Source organism: Hyla sarda, chromosome 5 (genome assembly GCF_029499605.1).
Source record: "Hyla sarda isolate aHylSar1 chromosome 5, aHylSar1.hap1, whole genome shotgun sequence".
In the NCBI taxonomy this organism is placed as follows: domain Eukaryota; kingdom Metazoa; phylum Chordata; class Amphibia; order Anura; family Hylidae; genus Hyla; species Hyla sarda.
Window position 1 is genome coordinate 341,812,810 of NC_079193.1, and position 8,553 is coordinate 341,821,362.

Consider the following 8,553-nt stretch of genomic DNA (forward strand, 5'->3'; position numbering starts at 1 on the left):
TGTATTGCCAAAGCTGATCTCTCTTTTTGAAACCCTTCCTATTCCCATCCCCAAAGGATCACTAAAAAAAAATCAAAACCCACATGTTAAAATTCATTTGGGGCGGTAAGGGTCATAGAATTTCATTATCAGTCCTGACTTCCTTAAAAAAAATATGGAGGTCTTGCCTTCCCAGATATATACAAATATTACTTAGCAGCTAATCTCTGTAGACTTACCTCTTGAACATCCTTCCTAGCCTTCAATAAATGGGTTGAGATCGAAAGATTATGGCTTTAACCAGTGCATCTTTCCTCCCTAATTTGGAATAATGTACCGCCTGTAATCTCTAAAAATCTACTGGGCCCCATAAAAATTACGCTATCCACTTGGAATAAAGTAATATCCCAATTCCCCTTGAAATCTACCACCTCGCTACTCACCCCCTTGCTATACAATCCCCGAATTCAACATAGCGAAGACATTACAACCATCACCCCATGGATTAACGCAAAAGTCTTCCATCTAACGGACATAATTGACCCACTAAGACGAGTCCTTATGCCATTCTCAGACCTACAAAAAAAATACACTCTACCTGACTCAGCATACCCCTTTTACCAAAACCTGTTAAGCAGCCTGTCACTACACATAAGTGGTGGGGCCTTTCCCCCTCCGACTACATTTGAACACATCTGTAAAAATAGCACTTCTACAAGGGGACTGATTTCAGATATTTATAACTTGAAAATATTGAAAATTCCAAATGGATGAAAATTCCAAATATCATTTATATATGACGAAATGGGAAGAATATATAGGCAAAATATTTGATTCTACTCAGTGGCGCTCCATATGGTGGAATGCTTCTAAATCTTCATCCTGTATTACCCACAAAGAATGTCAATATAAATGACTGATGCATTGGTATCAAACACCGGATAAACTAAACAGGTTCTTCCCTAGTGTATCCCCCTTGTGCTGGAGATGTGGTGGTGACGTTGGTACACTCACCCATATATTCTGGGAATGTAGTGGGCTATGCCATTTTTGGTTGGAAGTTAAATCATTACTGAAACAACTGGTCGGGTGGAAATGCACTTATCACCCGAAACATACCTGCTAAACCTTCCCCCTGAAAAATTCCCTAAATACAAACTTAGATTAATGTTGTCTGTGTTGACGGCCTCTAAATGCCTAATTGCACGTAATTGGAAAAGCGCAGAGGCTCCTTCCTTAAACCTACTATCCACCATGGGATAGATTGAAGCTGATCAACTCCAATAATAACCCTCCGTGATGGGGGGGGGGGGGGGAGGGGGGGTCCATGTGGGTGAGAGATATGTTCTATAAGTCTCTCTATACTTGTACCCATCCCTCCCTTTTTATTTTCTCTCTCTCATTCTTTTCTTGTTTTTTTTTTTTCTGTTTTTGTTTTTGTCTTTTTCTCATGTCACGCGTTTTATGATTTTTTTAAGCTTTATTCTTATTTCCTTTGCTCTCCCAAACTAGTGTTGAGCGGCATAGGCCATATTCGAATTCGCGAATATTCGCGAATATATGGACGAATATTCGTCATATATTCGCGAATATTCGCATATTCTTAACATTCGCGTTTCTTTTCGCATATGCGAAATATTCGCTAATGCGAAAATTAGCATATACAAAATCAGCACAAGTGAAAATTCGCATATGCGAAAATTAGCATATGCAAATTTTTGCATATGCGAAAATTCGCATACCAGTCTCACACAGTAGTATTAGAGCCTTCTTTACACCACACAAGCTGGAAGCAGAGAGGGATGATCACTGTGATGTGTACTGTGAAAAAATAAAAATAAAAAAAAAATAAAAAAAAAACGAATATTCGTAATTACGAATATATAGTGCTATATTCGCGAATATTCGCAAATTCGCGAATATGCGATATTCGTGAATAAAATTCGCATTGCGACTTTGCAACCTTAACGTATTATTTCACAAATGGACGGTAGCTATTATTTCATGAATATTGCCACTTGCTTGGTAGTAGGTAATAACTTGATTACATGACGTCAGGAAATTCTAGTTGTCCTTATAACTTAACTTCTGTTACCATGTTACCATATATGATGTGAAGCTACATATATATAGGAGATCAAAGTTATCCATAACTCTTTATGTTTAATGTATTTGTTTGTGATTTTTCATTTCTGTAAACTGTCTTGAAAAATATGAAAATAAACAGTTATTTAAAAAAAATTAAAGTCATAAGGCTGGAAAAAAAGATTCTGAGTGACCACATTTGTTAGTGACTGCATGGTTTGGGGGGAAAACTGTTGTTTATCTGCAAAATATTGCAGCCATTAAAATTTTAGTGAAATGGGTTATCCATTATAAAATTATTAAATTATTAAATGGGTTATAAGGTGATTTTAGTATGTACCTTCCAGACAGTAATGGACATGCTTAGGAAGAATAATGCTGTGGCTATCGTTTTGTGAACTGGATGTTTCCTGTCGGAGTTTGTTCTCTAAAACTACAATTCCCATAATTCCTTGTTTGTAAGTGTGAGGTCATTTTTCTTCCTCTCACACATCAGCCACACCAGCCATTGAAACACACCTGTGCAGCATCCAATGCATTAGACCAGTGTTTTCTGACCAGTATGTCTCCAGCTGTTGCACATTCTTGCAGAATGATCTCTCACCCAGCAGTCACTCCACCCATTGAAGCACACAGGCTCCTTCTGAACACCTGACTAGCGATGTAATGTCTCGGGCCGCACTGCAACCAGGGAAAACCTGAGACGACACTCATTTTGTATGCTGTTAAAATTAAATGTAGGGGCAAAAATCCCCCCAAAAATTGCGAAACGTGTCCAGGATAGGTAAGAACCAGCTTTTTTCTTCTCTACAAATTTGAAGCAAACTTGGATAGTTGAGAAAAGAATATGGCCAAGATGAAATCCTTTAAAACCTCTTAAGGACCCAGGACATAGGAGTACGTCCTGGGTCCCGGTCCTGCGATATAACGCGGGGTCACACGGTGACCCCGCATCATATCGCGGCGGGCCCGGCGTCATAGTGAAGCCGGGACCTGCCTCTAATAGCGCGCAGCACTGATCGCAGTGCCGCGTGCTATTAACCCTTTAGCCGCGCGCTCAAAGCTGAGCCACGTGGCTAAAAGTGAAAGTAAAAAGTGCCGGTTAGCTCAGGGAGCTGTTTGTGATTGCCGCGGTATAATCGCGGCATCCCAAACAGCTGCAGCACAGGAGGAAGGTCTCTTACCTTCCTTCCTGGAGTCCGATCACCGATTGAATAGCCTGAGATCCAGGCTTGAGCATTCAATCGCCGAAAACACTGATTGATCCATTCCTATGGGGATGCATCAATCTGTGTAAAAATTCCGTTAATGCAATGTTATAGTCCCCCCTATAGGAGCTATAATATTGCATAAGAAAAGTGTAAAAAAAAATCATTAACCCTTTCAATTATCCCTTCCCCTAATAAAAGTTTGAATCACCCGGCATTTCCAAGAATAAAAAAAAAACACAGTGTAAATAAAAATAAAAATAAACATATGTGGTTTCGCCGCATGCAGAAATGTTCGAATTATAAAAATATACCACATTTTAAACCACTCGTTCAATGGCGTACGCGCAAAAAAATTCAAAAGTCCAAAATAGCGCATTTTTTCATCACTTTTTATACCACAAAAAAGTTTATAAAAAGTGATCAAAAAGTCTGATCAGAACAAAAATGGAACCGCTAAAAACTTCAGATCACGTCGCAAAAAATGAGCCCTCATAGCATCCTGAACACAGAAAAATAAAAAAGTTATAGGGGTCAGAAGATGACCATTTTAAATGTATACATTTTCCTGCATGTATTCATGAATTTTTTCTGAAGTGATACAAAATCAAACCTATATAAGTAGGGTATCATTTTAACCGTATGGACCTACAAAATAAAGATAAGGTATCATTTTTGCCGAAAAATGTACTGCGTAAAAACGGAAGCCCCCCAAAACTTACAAAATAGTGTTTTTTCATCAATTTTGTCGCACATTGATTTTTTTTCCTGTTTCACTGTAGATTTTTGGGTAAAATTACTAATGTCATTAAAAAGTAAAATTAGTGACGCAAAAAATAAGCCATCATATAGAATTTTTGGTGAAAATTTTAAAGAGTTATGAGTTTTTAAAGTTAAGGAGGAAAAATTGAAGAGGAAAAAACGGAAAAAGCCCGGGTCCTTAAGGGATTAACAACTCAAAGCTACGATGCAAAACACAATGGGGGAGACAATTCAAAACCAGATTAGCACAGATCCATTTATTTAATTGTGCCCAGAGAAACCAATCGGGGGAGATTTATCAAAACCTGTGTAAAGGAAGAGTGTTGCAGTTTCCCATAGCAACCAATCAGGTTGCTATGGGAAACGGCACCACTCTTCCTCTGCTAATCTGCTGCAGGTTCACTGCAAAAGCAAACAGGAAGATGCAAAAGCACCATATAGTGCTAAGTACAGTATAAAATAAATGACTCTCTAATAAGAACTGTTCTATCTAAAGCCAAGATTACATTATAGATAAAAAAAGACTGAAATGATGATAGCGTACTTATATGACTCATTAAATAAAGGAGAGGAACTGACAGATTAAATAAGCTGAGAAACTTCTTAGATTCTCATTCATCCCACTTTAAAGGTTATTAAACGGTAATAACGGATTTATCAGTTTGATGGGTATAGACTATGTAGTGCGTTGTGTCGTCAGGGGGTGAAGTGTGCACCATTAATGATCGTCATTGCGTGTTTTCCCACCCATTATCTTTCTATCACTCTAATGAGTTAGACAACCCCACATACATCTCAATGATGGAGCAGGAATGTGGATATTCTAGCCAATTAAATAGTTGTCTTCATTAACTAAATAGGCTTCCATTGATGGATACATCTGATGACACTGTGTGACTTGGAAATGTTAACAATAACTTCCATCTGTCCATAGACATAAATAGAACTCATCGCAATTTCTAGACAAGGTGCTTGGAGACCTGTTTCCAAGTGAAGTAGAAACCGCAATGGTCTAAATGGTCTAAAGCAATGGTCTCAAACTGATGACCGTCCAGATGTTGCAAAATTTCAACTCCCAGCATGCCCGGACAGCCGTTAGCTGTCCGGGCATGCTGGGAGTTGAAGTTTTGCAACATTTAGACGGCCACAGTTTGAGACCACTGTTCTAAAGAAACAATAGAGGTAACTATAGTAAGTAAGAAGCAAGGGCATACATACCATAGAGGTAGGCCAACATGGTTGCCATAAGGTTTTCAAAAACTAGTGACTAGTCACATTTGTTACTGGGTGGAAAGAACCTGTGCACAACACCAGCTTTCACATCACGATTCGTACTTCCGAGTCCCTAATACACCAGCAATCTGTCAAAATTTTCTGCCAACATACCTGCACCCGAATTGTCATGGGCCTAGTTTTATTTAGTGAACCAAACATAGACAACATTTTTTGGAAAACTGCCATGAGTAGGGATGATAAAGGTACACCTTGTTGCGCATAGTGAGGCCTTCGGAATAATTTGGTATTTTGTATGTCCCCTAATAATGGGGAGTCCAATCTGATCTTTGCTAGAGAACCCCCTTTATTCTGTGTACACCATTGGTCAGGGGCTGTTCAGTGTCTAGTCAGTGTTCAGTGTGTGTCTAGTTGGAGAGTGAGGAGCAGTGCAGTCCAGTTCAGTGCTGTGTGGTGAAGTGCGTGAAGAAGAAATTCTCAAATCTGCAGCCTCGCCAATCTCTGGACATCCGCTTGCTCAGGTGAAAGTCAAAGCCTTGAGATGAGCATAAAAATCCAGGGGTAAACAGTATCTTCAGTCAGTCAGTCTAAAGTCTTCAAGTCAGCATGGACTGCGATTTAATCTCACGTCTCAGCAAGACGACATGCTATCCTAGTTCGCTCTGCACTTCCCTCTGTACCAAAGTGTGTACTGTGACAGATTTAACAATTCCTGCCTCAGTAAAGATAGTTATCCGTAACTTTGCATTGATGTCATCATTGTCCCCGTGCTTGGCCAAGCAGAAGCTATCTCATCCTCATACCGTGCAGGTTAACGGTGCCTTTGCGTCACAAACGGATCTATAAACCCTGCACACAGTTAGTAATTGACACATGTGTGTAGGTACCAGGGGATCTCCCTTTTAGTTCATTGGTCAAAATAACACTTTTACTGTCTGATAGGCCCCAGTTACAACTGATCGATGTCTCTTTGTGGACAGAATACATCAGTGGTCTCAAACATTGGCCCTCCCTCCGGGTATGCTGGAAGTTGAAGTTTTGCAAAATCTGGAGGACCACAGTTTGAGACCACTGAAATACATGATGCTAGAGTGGTGAGGGACTTGGCTTTAAAGGTTTGAAGGACCATGCTACAGATACATGGTATTGTGGTCATCCAATTATTCATTAAGAACTGCATATAACTGATGTGTGGTGGAAGTAGTTGTTTTACCCAAAATGTTGTCATAGAATTTTCTTTGTGAAATCATAAAGCAAAAATTGAGCTTCATACCATACAAAGCAGAAACAAAACCAAGCACTCATTACTAGTCCCAATACAGCCAAAAGCTTATCAGAATAGAGACAAAAATAAATGTATCACATACTAACGAGGCTCCAGCAATATAATGACCATGTTGACTCGCTTTTTGTTTTTTCTTTCGGCAAACAGTTTACGTGACATGTCTGCAGCGAATTAAGCACTGAATGTGATGCAAAGGTCAGAACCTTAGTGATGTCAAGTCGAAAGAGAAAAAGAGTTGATATTTAGTGGCTGGATAGAGGATGAGGACAGTTTCCTTGGAGACGGTCCTCAGAGGACAATGGACTCTTTTTTTTCCCATTGACTGCAAAGTTTCGAAAGTTCATGGAACTTAGGAAATGAAACGTGTTCTGGTTTTATGATTAACATTGTAATCATTTGTCTTCCAGAACTTTATGGGGTTATACTATAGTAATGCCCATGTACACCCACACAGGGGTTCTTTACTATAAAGGCAGTGAGACTATGGAACACAATGCCAGAGGAAGTGGTCGTGGTGAACTCAATAAAAGAGTCCAGTAGGGGCTGAGAAACAGTGGTGACCCATGATCTTCAACCTACGGCACTCCAAGTGGGAGATATCTAGTGTAAGTCATTCCCTTTTCGAAATCCACCACCTAAGCCTCATGTCCCACTAAGGCTGGCTTCACAACACAATTTGACCTTCCGATCCATAGATACGATTTCAGAAGCGCAAATCACCTGAAATCGTATCTGTGCAGGGACGGGTACTGACAGATACGGAGCCATTAACTATTATGGGGCTGCTGACCCGATCATAGTCTGCTAGTGACTACGATCTGGTCATTTTCTCAGCATGTCAGATTTTTGACACAGACTAAAAATCATGGTCTGCCTGTAAAAAATTTGACATGCTGAGAAAATTACCGGGTCCGCAGCCCCACAATAGTTAAGGGCTCCATATCTGTCAGTACCTGTCCCTGCACAGATATGATTTCAGGCGATTTGAGCTTCCGAAATCGTATCTATGCATCGGAAGGTCAAATAGTGGTGTGAAGCCAGCCTAACCCATCCAAATCCTCCTTACATTTAACTGTGACATTACATTTTTAATTACCTTATACTTTTGGCTCTAATAGTGGACCCAGGCAACCATCTTCTCCCATACATTCAAGTGTGGGGTTTTATTGCTGATGGGGTACATGACCAGTCCAAAAGGAAGAAAGCTGGATCTCCTAGTGACTCCTATTGGAGACAGCTTCTTCGTAAGTCAATGTCCAAACCATATGGTACCTTATAAGATGAGAGGTAAAAGGTACCAGTGTTGATCATTGCTTGTTGTCACGATGCCGGCTGGCAGGTAGTGGACCCTCTGTGCCAGAGAGGGATTGGCGTGGACCGTGCTAGTGGACCGGTTCTAAGCCACTACTGGTTTTCACCAGAGCCCGCCGCAAAGCGGGATGGTCTTGCTGCGGCGGTAGTGACCAGGTCGTATCCACTAGCAACGGCTCACCTCTCTGGCTGCTGAAGATAGGCGCGGTACAAGGGAGTAGGCAGAAGCAAGGTCGGACGTAGCAGAAGGTCGGGGCAGGCAGCAAGGATCGTAGTCAGGGGCAACGGCAGAAGGTCTGGAAACACAGGCAAGGAACACACAAGGAACGCTTTCACTGGCACTAAGGCAACAAGATCCGGCAAGGGAGTGCAAGGGAGGAGACTAGATAAAGCCAGGGAACAGGTGGGAAGCAATTAAGCTAATTGGGCCAGGCACCAATCATTGGTGCACTGGCCCTTTAAGTCTCAGGGAGCTGGCGCGCGCGCGCCCTAGAGAGCGGAGCCGCGCGCGCCAGCACATGACCGCAGGAGACGGGAACGGGTAAGTGACCTGGGATGCGATTCGCGAGCGGGCGCGTCCCGCTGTGCGAATCGCATCCCCAACGGGCATGGCAGAGCAGCGCTCCCGGTCAGCGCTGACCGGGGAGCTCCAGGGAGAAAGACGCCGTGAGCGCTCCGGGGAGGAGCGGG